We start from the raw sequence: 16,985 nt of genomic DNA on the forward strand, positions 1-16,985 counted from the left end.
GGAATCTCGGCATGAGTTAACTAGGTTCTCTGGTTCAAGATCTTATAAATCTGCAAGGTCTCAACCAAGACCACAGTTATCAAGATTTCACTGGGGGTAGGATCAACTTCCATATTTACTCAGTGAATGTTGGAAGGATTTTTTCCTTTTGGGTCATTGGACTGAGAGTCTTGTTTTCTTCCAAGATGTTGGCTGGTGACCTCCATTGGTTTCTTACCATGTAGACCTCTCCATGGGTAGTTATAAACATGGCATTTGACTTCAACAAAGCTTGCAAGTGAGAGGGCATAAGAGAGTACAAGTAAGATGGAAGTCTCACTCTTTTATAATCTAATGTTTCCATCTCCTATTTGTTAGAAGCAAGTCATCAGGCCCAGCTCACACTCAAGGGGAGAGGAATTCATAAGGACATAAATGTCCAGTAGGGCAAAGATCATTGAGAACTCATTCAAAATCACCTACCACAGTTGTAGAAGGACAGGATAATGTCAAGTGACACTATTTAGAAGGATAAAAATGGTGACATAGAAGTTTTTGGTTCATAGAAATTTTTAAAAACTGGCTGGGCAGATATTGCGAAGACTTCCTACCCTTGGGTTGTGATTTTTTCCTTAGTTAGAACACTGATATTATTTCTGGGATGTGCTTCTCAATCCTTTATTTTCCTATATGGATCTAGGAAAAATTCTATTTCTTATATGAGTCTTCCTTCTCCATTACCATACCTGAAGTGTTGGAGAAGACACTATTTCTTGGGGTATGCAACTTTCTGTACCCTCTTTCTGTGCCTAGAAAGTTGGGAATCCAAGAACTATTTTATGTCTTGAACAAATAATGTTTTTAGCCCAAGTTCATGATTTGTTTTACAGTACAGTTTTGTAAAAAACTGAATAGGAGACATATATCTTATTTTAGTTCTTGTGCCAGAAGCCACAATGAAGTATTTTCAACTTAATTGCAGATACTTTGAGTCTCTCATCATCCTTTCCCCCAGCCATTTTGTCTAACTAAAAGGGTATTGATGGAGGGCTTTAATTGATTTAGAGGTTTTAAAAATGGGTGAACTAGTCATACCTTGATTTGATTCCTGCAGAATGGATGATATATAACTGGTCTCTGTTGTTCAAAGGAATTGTCAGTTTACTGCTACAAAGGGAAGATAAGAAGAGTTGCCTATCTTGCTCTGTGACCATGGCAAATCCTCACATTTCTGTACTCTCTATTCTCTTTAGTCTCTGTTTAAAATTGTGCTTATTTCTTTCTTGTAATACCTTGTCAAATATAGCCAACAGCAACTAAAATATGCTAGTAACTTTCTGTTTTTCAATTTCTTCCCCTAAACCTATGTTTTCATTAGGGACATTGTCTACTTTCCATGTTACTGCAGGAGCCAATTTTTAAGAAGTTTTGCACTGCATAAGAGAGATCCCTATCCTTCTAGTATCTTCACTATCCACTAACAAGTCTTAAGCCAATGCCACACGTTTAGGGTTTTTTAATGGAATCATCCACTTCTAGCTATCAACATCTGTATCAGTAATGATAGGAGAGGTTTACATGGTGATAAAAAGAAGAAAACATCTCAGGAGCTTAACTCACCAAAAGTTTGTTATTCATCTATTCTACAAGTTCATTATGAGTTTTCAGGGGGTCCCAATTGTTATCATCACTCAAGGACACAGAACAAGAGAACAGCAAACATTTTAAATGTTGTCAGTTGCTACAGCAAAGAGAAAGATAGCTCTGTTGGGTCTGTACAGTCAATTACGTGTTCTGTTACCTAGAGGTAACATATGCCACTTCAAAAGTTAAATAACCCCACACAATCACAGGGAGATCAAGGAGACTGTGAAAGTCAGTCTTATCATGTTCCCAAACAGGAGAGAACCAGAAATAGTTGGTAAACATCTCTGATAACTACCAAACATATATTACCTAATTTAATTCTCATACAACCTGAGGTAGGTTTTAGTTTCACTATTTTAAAGATGAAGAAGCTAAGTGGAAAAAGGTTAAGTAACCTGCTCAATATCACACAAGCAGTAAGTAATGGAGCAAGGACCACAACCAGCCAGTACTACTATAGCTTCCTTAAGCATTACTCTACGTATGGTGCCTAACAAGGGTAAGAGAAAGATGGAGAGAAGGTGCCTGAAATTCTAGATGTTTAAAAATAAAGTAGTAATTATTCTACACTTGCACACATGCTTCTTTTTATCAATTACTTCTCTAATCTCTTTTCATAACTATTCCAAGCAACAATCTCTAGAAACATTTTTGACCTTAGCCCTACTAAAATACTTTCCAAAATGTTTAGTTTATGCCTTGTGCTTTTTGATTTTTTGATAATGAGCCAAAAGTGAGTGTCAAGTGCTGCTTTGCTTGGGAATCACACTCTTGCAGATAATCACCATTTGTACTCAAATCTAATCATGAAGAAGAGCTTTTATGACCATGAAATTAAAAGAACTTCATAGGCAGTAATCTTTATTTGATTTCCTTTCTATTTTGTCTTTGAATCAGATATTTAAGGAAATTAGAATGGCTTAACTCAGGAAAGAATACTTATTATGCTAAACAAAAAATATTTATAAAATACGGAAACTGAATGTGAAGGGTAAAACAAATGAGGATAATAAAATATGACGAAAGGATGGAGCAGTGGAAAGCTCTCCTGGCTTGACTGGAATATTAGGAAGCTGGCTTCGTTTTCTCTGAGGCTGACTGTGGGTGAAATCTGCCTCCTTTTGCCGTGAGAAACTTGTATGGTTTCTCCAAGGGCTTTATTGCTGGCCCCTCTGATTGCAATTCCTTGGAAGAAGACTATGTGTCCTTTCCCTTGACGGCCACTCCTCTTTGTTTGCCTGTCAAGTTCATTCAGATTCACTTTAAGCCCATCACTAAACAAGGTGGTTTTCATGGGGGCAGGAATCAAAATACCTCAGGTGGCAATTTTCTCATGATTCATGTCTAGGATACAGGAAAAATATATGCATCCTTCCCTACCGCCCACCCCCAAATTCCAGGTAGCCTCATTGAAGATGCTCTCAGTAGTTTTGAAATTTTCCTTGATTGGGTATATGAAACTCTCAGAAGAGCTGCAATTCTTTGCAAAAAAAAATCACAAAAATCCTTACTCAATCACCTGTCTTGAAACTGTTTTATACTATTTGTAAGGGTTTACATCTTCTGATGTATTTAAAGCACTCCGGTAGAAGCATCAGCTGGAGTTTGGTGACTATTTCCCTTGTTTTTATGAACCATTGGAAACACAGTGTGTAGAATTCTCTACCATCTTCATCAAAAGCCAACAGAACAAGAGTCTATAGGAAGATTTTATTAACCATTTTGGCTTTTAGTTACAGGTAATGCATTACATGATATAACTAGATAGAAAAGGAAAATTTTGGAATGAATACATTTTAAATATATATATATATATATATATATATATATATATATATATATATATATATATATATATATATTTCTTGGTGAGCTACCAGGCTGGAGATTATACAGGAAGGGAGATAATGATAAAGGTACTTTCAATTCTGTAACATCTTATTTCAAATATTATACTTCAAGTTTTCAAAATGGTTGCAAATTCTTAGCACATTCACAGAGTATACAAAAAATCAATTTTGAATTTAATGAAATTGAACTGGAAAATAACAAGAGAATTAAGGTTTTGCATTCAGAGAAATCATTACATGCAAATTGTACTTATTTCAGAAACGCTGGGCACAGTGGGTTGCTGCTGAAATAGCTTTAATAGAAGCACAACTTCAACTTTTCAAACGTGAAGCCACACTGTTAAAAGACAACACCTAGGAGTGTACCAAAATTCTTCATTGATTATAAAGCAAAGAACAAAGTTAATCCAACACTTCAAAAATGCTTTAATTTTCTTCCCTTGAAAGAGAATTTCTTATTCATGAGATTTCAGTTGCTTTCTCATTTTTTTCTCGTAGGAAATAAGACAATAATGGGTGCTGTTAGTATTTGTGTCTACTGAAGAGTTTAGAGTAGATTTGAACAATATATTATAATTTTGGACCACACAATATGGATAGGAAGGAAAACTGTTGCCATTGGCAAAAGTGTCATTCTTATTTATTCATCATTCAAATATTTGTTTCAGTTCTACCATGGGTGGGGCAACATGGATACGGTGTGTTAGATTGGAAATGGCCAAAGCTGGAAAGATCAATAGAAGCCAGTAACAACTGACTAGGAAAGCAGTTATGGTGGGAATTATTTGCAATTATAAAACTAACTAAGGTATATAAAGTGTTTGGCATGGTGCTTAGCAGGGGAAAACTCAGTAAATGAGAGCTAATAGTTACCTATGTGGTTAGGTTAACAGATTAGGGAGATATACTTGGGTTGTCGGAATCAACAGATGGTTACTGAAGTCATGAGAGTGAATGATAACACACCCAGAGAGGATGTAGAATAAGAAAAGAAGAGCACCTTGGACCAAGCTTCAAGGTTAAGGAGAGGCCCATCACAGGCCAGCTGCAAATACTGGTGCTAACCCTCCAACAGGAGGGTGCTGATTCCTCCAATACAACTCTCCTAGTTGAAATCTGACAATTCCATGTGTATCTATAGGATTTGCCTATGAATACCGTGAAAGACTATCATCTAAATATATGAAGACCTAACCTAGATAGAAAATGAAGAGCATGTTCCATTTGCTTCAACTTGACTAGAATCCTGTTAATTACACAAACTCTAACATTAAAACAACCACCAAAAACAAAAAATCACCTACCACACACACACAAACACACACACAAAATCATATATTCTGTGGGCTGTTGTCATTTACTGAGTTTTGTCTAACAGGCATCATGCCGAGTTTTATATATATATGCATATGTCATATATATATATATATATATATATATATATATAATTTTGAAATTGCAGGTATGAGAATCATACTTATGCCCCAATTAGAAGATGAGGAGTATGAGGCTTAAAGCAGTGAAATGCCCTTTTCAATGTTACATGGGTAAGTAACAGAATTAGAAACCAAAATCAGGTCTAACTCAAGCTTAAACCCTTTTCCGCTTTACTGCTTTACAAAAGAGAAGCCAACCATGCAGATGTGCAAAGGTCAGTCACCACGTGATGTTATAAAAGGATGTAAGGCCATAGCTGAGAAATGTCACACATGGTGAGAAAATCCAGGTGGAGCCCAGGTGGAGCTTTCCTGTCTTCCTGCATGCATTTATTTCAGATGCCTTTTTACTTTTTAGGCTCTGGGAACAAAAAAGTCGAATTCTTGCCCTAATAATGCCATTTATGGATGGGAGAATATATTAATTTTTTAAACATAAGCCATATGCCATTTATTTTTGTTTCATGCTAGAAGGTTTGGTTCCACTGCCAGGAAACAGTGGTTTATCAACCCAGTGAAAATTCTCTACTCCCCTTTATCATGTCAACTATTCTCTGTTACACAATTTCCACTATGGCTGGCCGCTTAGGACAGCACATCTATGACAAATTTCAACATTCTGATGCAGGTTGAATGTACGAGAGTTGTTTGTTTTTGGCAACATTGGGGTCCAAAATAATGCCATGGGAGGAATATAATTCAGAAGAGAATTCCTGGGGATGAGTTGACCATTCTGTTGGAGCGCCAGTATTTGAATTTCACTCATCCTCACCACACTCTTCTAGGGGCCACAGAAACTAGCTTCAGCACCACTGTAATATTTAACCGCTGCTTTCTCCCCTTCCCCGGTTTTGATGGACGTTTCTTGTTCTCATCTTATCTGCTTTCCTTATTCTTTGGACATTCCAAGCCTTGTTATCCTCAGTAGTGGTGTGCAAGGGCCAACTCAAACTGACCTGCAAGATGCAATTGTTAAATTTACAGAAATGTTTTGAGCCAGTTTTTAAAAACAGCCATTATTAAAAATTGAATTTGATAAACTTACAATTAAATGTTATATTAAAAACAAAGGTAATAAATTCCCATGACTCATCGTTTCCTAATTATTTCACTACATTTTACTATTGTTTGTACTCTCGAGATGATTTACATCTATTGTATCTGTATGGTGAGATTACCCTGTAATAGGGAGCTACTGCCCATGTCTTTTCAACTCTGTGTTCAGTGACATCACATTAGTAGCTTGAACTTGGCCATTGTGGAAGAATATTTACACAGTGGAAACCAATCAAAGCTACCAATTTGGGTTTGACTGGGTTTTTTTGTTGTTGATCTTTTACTTAAGTGATGGAAAAAATGTTAATGCACATTTTATTTAAAAGTGTGTTGTGTGTCTAGCTATTCCATTGTAAATACCACAAAAAATTCAGAAACTATTTTTCCAATATTTGAAAAGTATTACCTGATTCAGCTTTTGTTCACATTACTGAGAAATAAATGAATTTGGAAAATAGTCTTAAGAATGAAAGTGGTTTCATTTTAATAAATATAATTTGTATGAAGGTCATGAAGAGTTTAGTAGTAGATCACATATCATATTTATGTATTTATTCCTGAGAAATACTTTTATTAACTTTTCACTTTGAAATAATTTTAGACTTACAGAAAAGAAGAATTACAGAGTTCTCATTTGCCCTTCACCCAGCTTCTCCTAATGATAAAAATTTACATAATCACAGTATAATTATCAATACCAGAAAATGAACATTGATATAAGACTATTGTATAATCTACAGACCTTATTTGAATTTCACCAGTTTTCTGGTCCAGGATTTATCTCAAGATCTCACTGTGTGTAGAATATCATATTTAAAGTCAATAAAATTATTAAGAAGAGTTAGTGGATTGAAATGCAATTTAATTCCATATCTTAAATCATGGTTGAATTGCAGCCATAGGTTTGCCTACGAATTCAGCAAAAATCAACATAGCATTTTGTGAGAATCAATTGGCTATAGGGGATTTACAATAAAATGATTGCATATTTATTTTTACTTTTGAATCCTCTGCTCTACATCCTTCATATCCATAAATTTATAACAAACAGTGTGAATGTTATAAATGTATATATTTAATCTAGAGAGTTGATTGTTACTATTTCCTGGCATATTAATTATTATAAAGGCCTCTTTGCTATGGATGAATTGTTTGGTCTCAATTATATATCGCTTTTATCCTGAGCAGACACAATTTTGTACTATTTCACCATTTTCTATATGAAATTTTCTTGCTGCACTTCCTGGTACTTGAAGACATTAATTATGTTCACTGTTCAACAATTGTTTATAAAGCATCCAATGACAGGCAGTAGAGTGCAGTGGTTAAGGGTATAAAGTCTGTATCCAGACTCCTTTGGTTCAGCTCCAGACCCTGCCTTTTCCTAGCTCTGTGATTTTAGAGAAATTTACTTAGCTTCTCAGTATCCATGGCAGAGGAAATTATTAGTATATGACTCATACAGTTGTTAAAATTAAATGAGTTTATACATGGTAGTTTTTTTAGAATGTTACCTGACTAACCAAAACACTTAAGGTGTTAACTCTTTTTAAAATCATGACTGGGCTTCCCTGGTGGCGCAGTGGTTGAGAGTCCGCCTGCCGACGCAGGGGACATGGGTTTGTGCCCTGGTCTGGGAGGATCCCACATGCCGTGGAGCGGCTGGGCCTGTGGGCCATGGCTGCTGAGCCTGCACGTCCGGAGCCTGTGCTCCGCAACGGGAGAGGCCACAGCAGTGAGAGGCCCGCGTACCACAAAAAAAAAAAAAAAAAAAAAAAAAAATCATGACTATTCATTTTTAATATTAGCTCTGTAATGATCAGGTTTCCCACATAATTAGGTTCTTCTGCATAGCTTTGCCACAGTGGACTAGAAATCAGACTGCCCCATATCTTAAGCATGCCTCCTACTGCCCCAGGGAGTGGTGGAAAACAGCCCTCTTAGAGTCCACACAGAAGATCAATATCTTCTGTAGAAAATATCTGTATATAATGGGATTCCAGGACAAGAGCTCAAGGTTTGCAAAATGTGTGAAAGCTCAAGGTATGCAAGAAACCTTCTCTATTGGTCCTTGACCCAGATGACAGCTGGTTCCATCTATTTAATCCACGTGCTGTTGACAGTTGTACCAGGTCCCTTTATTGGATAGTGACCCAGTGGGAGACTCAATTGGGGATGTCACGAAATATAGGTCCTTATCCCATTTTTGCCAATTCAATCTCAGAGTCTCAAGCTCTGGTTGAGGGTAGAGTCATTTATAGAATATCCTAAATAGCTATGGAATATTCTGGAAGTAGAGTACAGTACCTGTTGAGGTATTATGAGAAGAAATAACTGAATAGAGCATTTTATTCCTTCCCTTTTCTTCTTTCTTTAATTGCTTCCCTTTTGTCTTTTCCTCCCTCCTTTACTGTCTTAAGACAAATATTTGCTAATTGCTTCTAGCTGTAAATAATCTGATTTCTTGTATTCTTCCTTCGTTTCAAACTCCTTAGTTACCTAGATGAATCTCTATTTGCCTCCAATGTATATGTTATATTTATGCTCACATAAAACATGTATTTCTTTTATAGCTATAGATATTATATATAGCTAATATTTGCTACTGTTTTCATTGGAAATGGATACTGAATCAGAAATCTGAGTATCATGAGAAGAACACTAAAAAATTCATAATACTCATGAAAGCAATAGGAGAATATGTAACTTTACTCATAATAGATAAAGCAGTAATTTTTAAGTGAGATTTGGTCCCCAAAATACAGACAGTAGAAATACTATTTTTCATTAAGAAAGCTTTTTTTCTGTAGAAAAAGCTTTTTTTTTTCATGTAATACCCCATCTATAAAAACACTTAAATATCCTTATTGATATATATCTAATTTCTGATGTAGCTAAGCTCCATATTTCTGTTAACATAAATCTTCTGATGCTCAATAAAAGCTCTTTTGAAAGGCAAAAAAAAAAAAAAAGCAAAACCAAAAGCATTTGAATTAGTAAAATTTACATTTTTTTAGTTGAAAACTATTTTAGCTGTTTCTTCTTTCCAATCACACAAATGTTTTTAAAGCTTTATGTAAAAATTTCTACCGGTAAACATCTACCATCTCAAATTCAGTGAAGATTATAAGTAGAGTACAAGATTGGCTCTTTCTTTTATGAAAAAGAAAATACTGAGTTCAAATCCCATTTGGTTGGCATTATTTAATTGGTTTTTAAATTTCTCAGAATCCAAAGAACCTTACTTATTAAGAGTTTGAGTTTGAGGTAAAACAGCCTCAAAAAAACTCTGAAAATTCTGCTTGCACCCTGAGCTGGTCTACGCAGCTAAAGCTCACAAGCCAGAGAATAGACTCTTCAACAGACAGCACCACGGTGGAGAAACTGGGCAAGTGAGTTTCTTTCTATATTTGAAAATGTGCAGCAGACTTTCTCCATAGATTCCATCTAGCCTAATATTCATAAATATCTTATTAACAATGAGCACATGGGTCCAAACACCCATGGGAGTATGTTCTGCGTAATGAATTGGCAAATGTGTGCTGAGTCCCTGCTGTGTTGGAAGCCCTATGCCATATTCTGAGGTGCCTGGTGAACAGGAGAAATGTGATCTATGTCCTCAGAGAATTTATGGTCCAGTGAGGGGAGACAAACATGCTATGGCAATATCAGGAGACTGTAAGCTGCCTGAGGCCAGGGACCCTGTCTGTCTCTCACTGATAAATCCTAGCTAAGTGAGATCCAGCAACATACTTTGCCCCTGTAAATGGGATGAATGAACACATTTAGGACACTTTCAAGAACCTCTTCTCCTCCTCTTTATGTATTTTCAATATCCTTCTTCATCTGGAGCTCACATAGGCTATGCCAGAAATTTTCTCTTTACTTTCATCTTTCCAGAAGCCTGGGGATTAAGAAGCCTATGAGGCCTATGAATTATTTCCCAGGCTTCCGTTCAGTTCAGCATAGTACTCTGCATCAGTACTGTGGCTCAAAACCAGCCCAATACAGGCCATTATTGTGTTTTGTGCTTGCCATTTTCTCATAGGCCCTGCTGAGAAGAGAGAGCTGTTATCTGAATCAGGATTCATCTATTAACAACAACATTGATTTAACATTCCTTCTGAATACCTACATGTCACCAATGTTTTGCACAAGTATGATAAGTGCCCTTATAGGGAAATTAGGAAAGAGCACATAGGAGGGAGTGCTGAGCAATGGTTGAGGCCCATAGGAAGAATTCCTGGAGAAAGTGACATCTGAAGTTGAATAGTTGTCAGGGATATTTCCTAAAATGTGAAGGTGAAATTTCCTTTAGCATGTCAGAATTAATTGCCACTTGGGAGATATGGAATATTTTAAATATCATAAAAGATCTCTAAATTTCTAAGTTTGATACACTTCTTTCTCTTATATAATACAATTTTTCTATGTATCTTTTCTATATTCAAAATAAAATAATTTGACAACCAAAATGAAATCACAGTAACGTGACTGAGAAATAAAAGCATAAAAATTGTTGACTGGTTTTTTATATACATATATATAAATATTTTTACAATAAAACAATTAATTTAATAAAAATAATCATTATTAATACAAGTAGATTTGCAGAGGTATATCAAATGATTCTGCTTTATCTAGTACTATTAATAAAGGAATTTACTCATTTAGGTGTGATAAACATATCAAATTAGTTAAAATTTTGTCATTAACATCTTAGTCTGCATATCTTAATAAGATTATGAAGTAGAGTCATTGATTTGAGAGCACCTAAAGATAGATAAATTGTGTAATTTAAGCCTCTGAATACAGTTCTGACAGTTATTCAAATTATTTAGAATTATGAATTTGTGAAGGCATCATACAAAAGACAGGTTGCTCCTCCTTTGGGCACCAGGGCATCCAGTGGACAGGCATGAATGACCCAGAGGGCTTCGGGAGAGCAGTCATACAGATCACTGTGAGCTGCCTGGATATGTCAAGGGTGTCAGGAAGCAAGTGTACACACTACGTCCAACAAAGAAGTGAGTGCACTGCGTGGGCTGAAGAAGAGTGAAAGATAAATTTGGTAAAAGTTTGAAAAAGGAAGTCCAAATAGATTTCTATTTAAGGAAGATTAAAAAATATAGTTAATCGCTGCTATTGTCTGACTTCACCAGATAGTTGATTCAGACAATTATGGCTCCTGCTGTTTGGACTTCTCTCTCTTTGCCTCAGTTTTCTCAATAAATGTGATAACGTTTAATCATAACATTGTTTGATAATTAAGTAAATTAACATGTTAAAGTGCTAAGGACAGTGGCCACCACATGGTAAGTGCTAATAAGTGTATTACTATTAATAAAATGATTTGGCTTTTGTGCCTTTGTGGTCCAACAAAGTTCCTTCTGCCATAAAATTACTGAAATTGCTCCCCTCATTCATTCCCATGTAACTATTTCCATTTTATTCCATTTCATTCTATCCATCCCTTCATTAATGAGCTTTGTTTCTGTATTCCATTTCCCCACCCCCACCATCTATGGACACTTGCCCTAAATTGTTTCCCCAGCAACCTCAGGGGTTGTGTCCCTTTCTTTTGTTCTAATTGGCCAGACACTGCACCTCAACCAATTGTCTTCCACTTATTCAAATGTTCACTCACTCATTGAATATTTCTTGAGCACCTGTTAAATAGATCAGACTCAGGACAAACAATAGTGAACAAGATAATTCTGGCATGCACAAATTTACAATCCACTATCTATTTAGGAATCAGTAGTCATAGTATGGATATTTTCAGTGTGGTAGTTGTTACTAAAGTGTATGTATAAAGTACTAATAAATACGTAGAAGGAAATCTTCCCTAATTTGCATTAGTTGGTTGGAGAGGTAAAGAAAAGCATTGATGAGAAAGGATATTTTAGTTGCTGTTGAGAAGTACTTAGCCAGATGAAAATTTGCTGGGAGGGAGAGTAGGAGATTCATGGCGAGAGAATGGCATATTAAAAGTCCTGAAGTAAAGGAGAGGGTGGTCCCTTGAAGTAAAGAAAGTCCAGAAGTGCTGAAATGCAGAAGTTAAGGGAAAAAGATATGAAGGAGGATCCCTCCTCCTTCTACCCACGCCTCACACATACACCCAATCTTTCAGAAACCAATTCTTTTTCAGTGTAATAACAATGGATAAAATAAAGACATTCGAAATAAAAGTTTAAGTTATTACTAGCTTTTAAGTTATTAGATTCAAAAGACGTGAAATCACTCTGTCAAATTTCTATAAGTTTTTAGATCTTTCCTCTCAATTTTTGTATATATCTTCTCACAGTTCATGGACTGGCATGAGTCTGTAGATCACACTTTAAGTAGTAGGGGTCAGCAAACATTTTCAATAAAAAGCCAGGGTGCTATAAGATCTTTCTAACAACTATCTAATTCTGCCATTGTGTGGAAATGAATAGATGTGGTTGTGTTCCAATAAAACTTTATTTATAAAATCAGCCTTGTTGAAATTTGGCTGTAATTTGCCAACATTCTCTATTGTTATAGAGAATGAAGAGGCTTTTGGATGTTATCCTAAAGGCAATATGAAGAGAACAAAGGATACTAAAATGAAAATAACTAAAATTTGATTTGACCTTTACCTTGTTTACTCTGCATAATGAAATAAAAAAAAGAAAAACTTTCCAGGAGACAAATGACATATGAGAAAAATGGACCCAGGTGATAGTATAAGAGAACTATCTAAATTCAAGAGATGGGTAGGAAGTGTATATTGATATAAGGTGATCAAATGTCCCGGTTTTCCTGGGACTGAGGGATTTCTCAGGGCACAAGTTTTTCAGTACCATGTGTGGAGTAACATATTACTCCACTATATCTGTCTTAGAAAAAATTGGCGGACCGTAATAATGTCATTATACATTTGTCCAAACCCATTGAATATAGAACACCAAGAGTGAACCCTAATGTAAACTATGGACTTTGGCTGATTTTGATGTGTCACTGTAGGTTCAGCCAGTGGAAACAAGTATACCACTCTTGTGGGTGATGTTGATAATGGGAGAAGCTATGCATGTGTAAGGGCAGGAGGTATATGGTAAATCCTTGTACCTTCCCCTCCATTTGGCTGTGGACCTAAGACTGCTTTACTATAATAAAGTCTTAATTCAAAAAGTTGGTGGAAATTAGTATCATTCGTTAAAATAAATAATAAAGGAAGAAATGCAAATTAGGGAGACGTATAATGTTTCCATTTCAGTTTGGAATTCATAAATTATCAACTGCATGGCAAATAAGCTTTGGATTGAGCAGTAGACAGTTGATATACAGTTCTGGATTTCACAAAGGAATACTAAACTAGAGAAAATGCTAGGACATTAACAGACTGTCAATGCCCACCTGCCAAAGATCACAAACACAGCTGTCACCAAATACAGTTGGGTTCATTGACCTTTTACAGTGAAGAAAACCATGCACCATGGGGCAGTGTGGAGTATGTCAGTGAGAGGGTATTAGGAAGGGCTTGAGTCAGGAGCTGGAAATTAACATCATTAAAGATTTAAAGTTTTATTCTGTTTTATATTTTTAAAGTTTTTGTGCAGAGTAATTTTGGACAGGGTTCAAAGAAATGTGTTCTGGGATGTGAACTTTTAGAAAGCAAGGCAATTCTATGATTGAGTACCCTAGCAATTTTTATCTAGGAAGTGGGAGGAATGGAGTAGGGCCAGAGCTAATTTGGTAAAGAAACAGCAGCCACAAGTTCAATAAAAGGATGGAAACTCATTGAATGTCTACATTGTTTCCAAATAAGATAAAATACTGAAATGTTCACGACTCAACAAGTCTAAGTGTATACCTGCTTTTGACCTTTATGGCGGAGAGACTGAGCATGTTTGGGTCCATTTGTAGACAGAGCTTGTGCTTTATGGAAAGACTGTACTAGAAAGGAGCATTAAAAAAAGAAGAAGAAAAAGAAGCAGCAGTCACTCCTACTAGCCCAGAGAGGAGGATGTTTGGTCCTTTTCTGTGGTTGCACAGTGTTCTAGCTTTGCACTCAAACATGACTACAAAATGGTTTTTTTATTGGTCCCATTCCATAAGTCACCCAGTGACCTTGTTTGCTGTGGGTATTCTATAAAGTTGTTCGTGTTAATTAGGATATACTGTGGCCTGCTTTTTATGACCAAGACAAATATCAGCTGATAGAGGTCAGAAGTTGATCTTTCCTTTCTCAAAACTAAAGCTGCCATTTAAAGCTATGAGCATCTCAGAGGTTTCCTAGGTACAGTGTACAGATTGCACAGAGTCGAGGATGTAGGGTAGACCCTCAGTTACATCATGAGTGCTTTGCAATCTCCATCTCTCCTTCTTTCTCAACCACTCCCCATCCACAAAAATGTCTTTAGTTCCTGAGATAATCTACAAAAGACCAATCAAGTTTTCCTTCTAGTAAATTAACAAATTTGGTTGGCATGAAGCCAGGAGATTCCACAGGAGACAGCAAGGTGACATCTCAAGCTCTTTTCAAAAGCAATTATGTTGTTTAAAAAAAAACAAACAAACTTAAAGATCACAAAATACACTTCTCTCAACATTTAGAGCAGGAGAAGAGGCTTTTGATTGCTATTTCTGAGCACATTAAAAGGAGCATGGAGAACATTTAAAACAGCGGTTGTAAGGAGTGCAAGAGAAAGCTGGCTAGAGGAACACAGTAGGACTTCGAGATAGTGTTAAAGGTCCAAATGAAATTAATCATCATGCGTTTGGCAACACTCAGTTTAGAGCCTCTTCCATGGTTCGACCATTCCCTGAAGGCTCAGAAGTGCAGGATCTTAGAAGGTTAGCACTTTGGGCCCTCATTTCTTATTTAGCTCAGCCTCCTAATGCTGAGCTGTTTCCAGATTTAATCCCAGATATCCCTACAGACAGGCAGCACAATATTGTTGTGAAAAGCACAGATTCAGAGACCATTTCCCAGAGTTCCAAACCTGTGTCCATATCTTTCTTGGTCTTTAACCTTAGTCAAGTTAATTAACCTGTGCTTCAGTTTCTTCATCTGTAATGTGAAGACAATAGCCTCATGGAGTGTTACAAGAAATAAACAACTTATTAAATGAAAATTTTCTTAGTATGCCATAAGTACTTTTTAATAATTTGCTATTACTATTGTTTTTGTTGTTGCTTATACTATTATTATTATTACCATCAGCAGCATCATCAAGAATTAATCTTACCCAAATCTTACCAAAAAATTAATCTTACCCAATCTGGCCTTTGCTACAGCTCTGGTAAGTAACCTCTAAACCCTTGGAATTTCTCTAATTATAGAAGTGTTCTTGTTATTCATAGTGGATCTATCAAACCACATCTGGTAGTTTATGCTAATGACATGATTCAAGATGGGACCAACCACATCTGATAGTCTTACAGTGACCATGCAGAGAGATCAACCATGTGATTATTAAGTTGGGATATTGAGGCATATGATATCGGCCTGACATCTGGGGATGGAAGGGCACCAGAGATTAAATTCAACTGTGTAAACCATGAACCATGCCTATATAATGAATAAATTAAAAAAATAATAAAATAAAAAATCAATAAAATCTCTGAACATTGAAGTTTGAGTGAGCTTCCAAGGTTGGTGATACTCCATGTGTGTTGCCACACATCAGTGCTAAGAGGGTAACACATCTCTGAGGACATGGAAACTTTATGTGTGTAAATTTTCCAATCCCAGATCCCACCATAAGGATCTCTTCTTTTGTCTGGTTTTGATTTTTATCCTTTGGTTATAATTAAGTGAAATCATAAGTACAGTGCTTTCCTGAGTTCTGTGAGTTGTTCTAGAGAATTATGGAAATTGAGGGTGGTCTTGGAAACTCCCAACTTTGTAGTCAGCTGATCAGAAGTGAGGGAGGCCCAGAGGACCCCTGAACTTGTGACTAATGTCTGAAGTTTTGGGCAGACTTGGTAGTGTGAAAGGCTGTATCCTTAATCTTGAATTTGGCTAATTCTGTAAAAATAAATAAGTTAATATATGCAAATGCTCTTACCATATAGTAAGTACTGCTTAACCATTAGCTATTACCATTGTTTTTATTGTTGCTTGTATTATTTTCAAATTCATAACCTCCTTTGCCTAGCAAAAAAATGGTTTACACGTGAATTTGCTTGTGTGTTAAAGCTACTGCTCTTCCCATTTTCTGTGATGCCTTGCCCTCCTGAGCTTAGAGGTCTTGATATGACTATTCCAGGCTTTACCCATTCCCACTGTTATTCCTGCATCCTTTATTCTCCACACAGCATTCAGAATTATCCTTTAAAAACATAGGTCAGACCATAATTCTCTTCTGAGCAAAACATTTTAATAGTGTCCCATATAACTCTGTACTGTATCCTTACCCTTCACCAAGGCCTGTAAGAGCTTAGGTAATGTGGCTCTCAGTCCCTTATCAGTCTTCATCACCTACACGTTCCCACTTGCATGCTTCACTCTAGCAAGCTGAACTTCTTACCCTTCCTCAAAGACATCTCCTCATTCATGCCTCAATCAATGCCTGTATACTTAAAATACCTTTTGCCTGGAATGTAATAATCCCAGTATATTTCTATGATCTTCATCTTTATATCATTTCAATTTCTATTAATAAGTCATTGTCTCAAAAATAGCTCACTAAGTATGTGTTGAATGAATGGATGAATGGGTAAATGTGTGTATGAAGAAGATGAAGAGGGCTTCCCTGGTGGCGCAGTGGTTGAGAGTCCGCCTGCCGATGCAGGGGACAGGGGTTTGTGCCCCGGTCCGGGAAGATCCCACGTGCCGCGGAGCGGCTGGGCCCGTGAGCCATGGTCGCTGAGCCTGCGCGTCCGGAGCCTGTGCTTCGCGACGGGAGAGGCTGCAACAGTGAGAGGCCCGCGTACCGCAAAAAAAAAAAAAAAAAAAAAAAAAAAAGAAGATGAAGAATGATTGAGTGTATAAAGGAATGAATGAAAGAATGCATTCTATTCCTGGTAATGAAAGTTTGCTTATGCA

Source organism: Lagenorhynchus albirostris, chromosome 4 (assembly GCF_949774975.1).
Source record: "Lagenorhynchus albirostris chromosome 4, mLagAlb1.1, whole genome shotgun sequence".
Lineage (NCBI taxonomy): Eukaryota > Metazoa > Chordata > Mammalia > Artiodactyla > Delphinidae > Lagenorhynchus > Lagenorhynchus albirostris.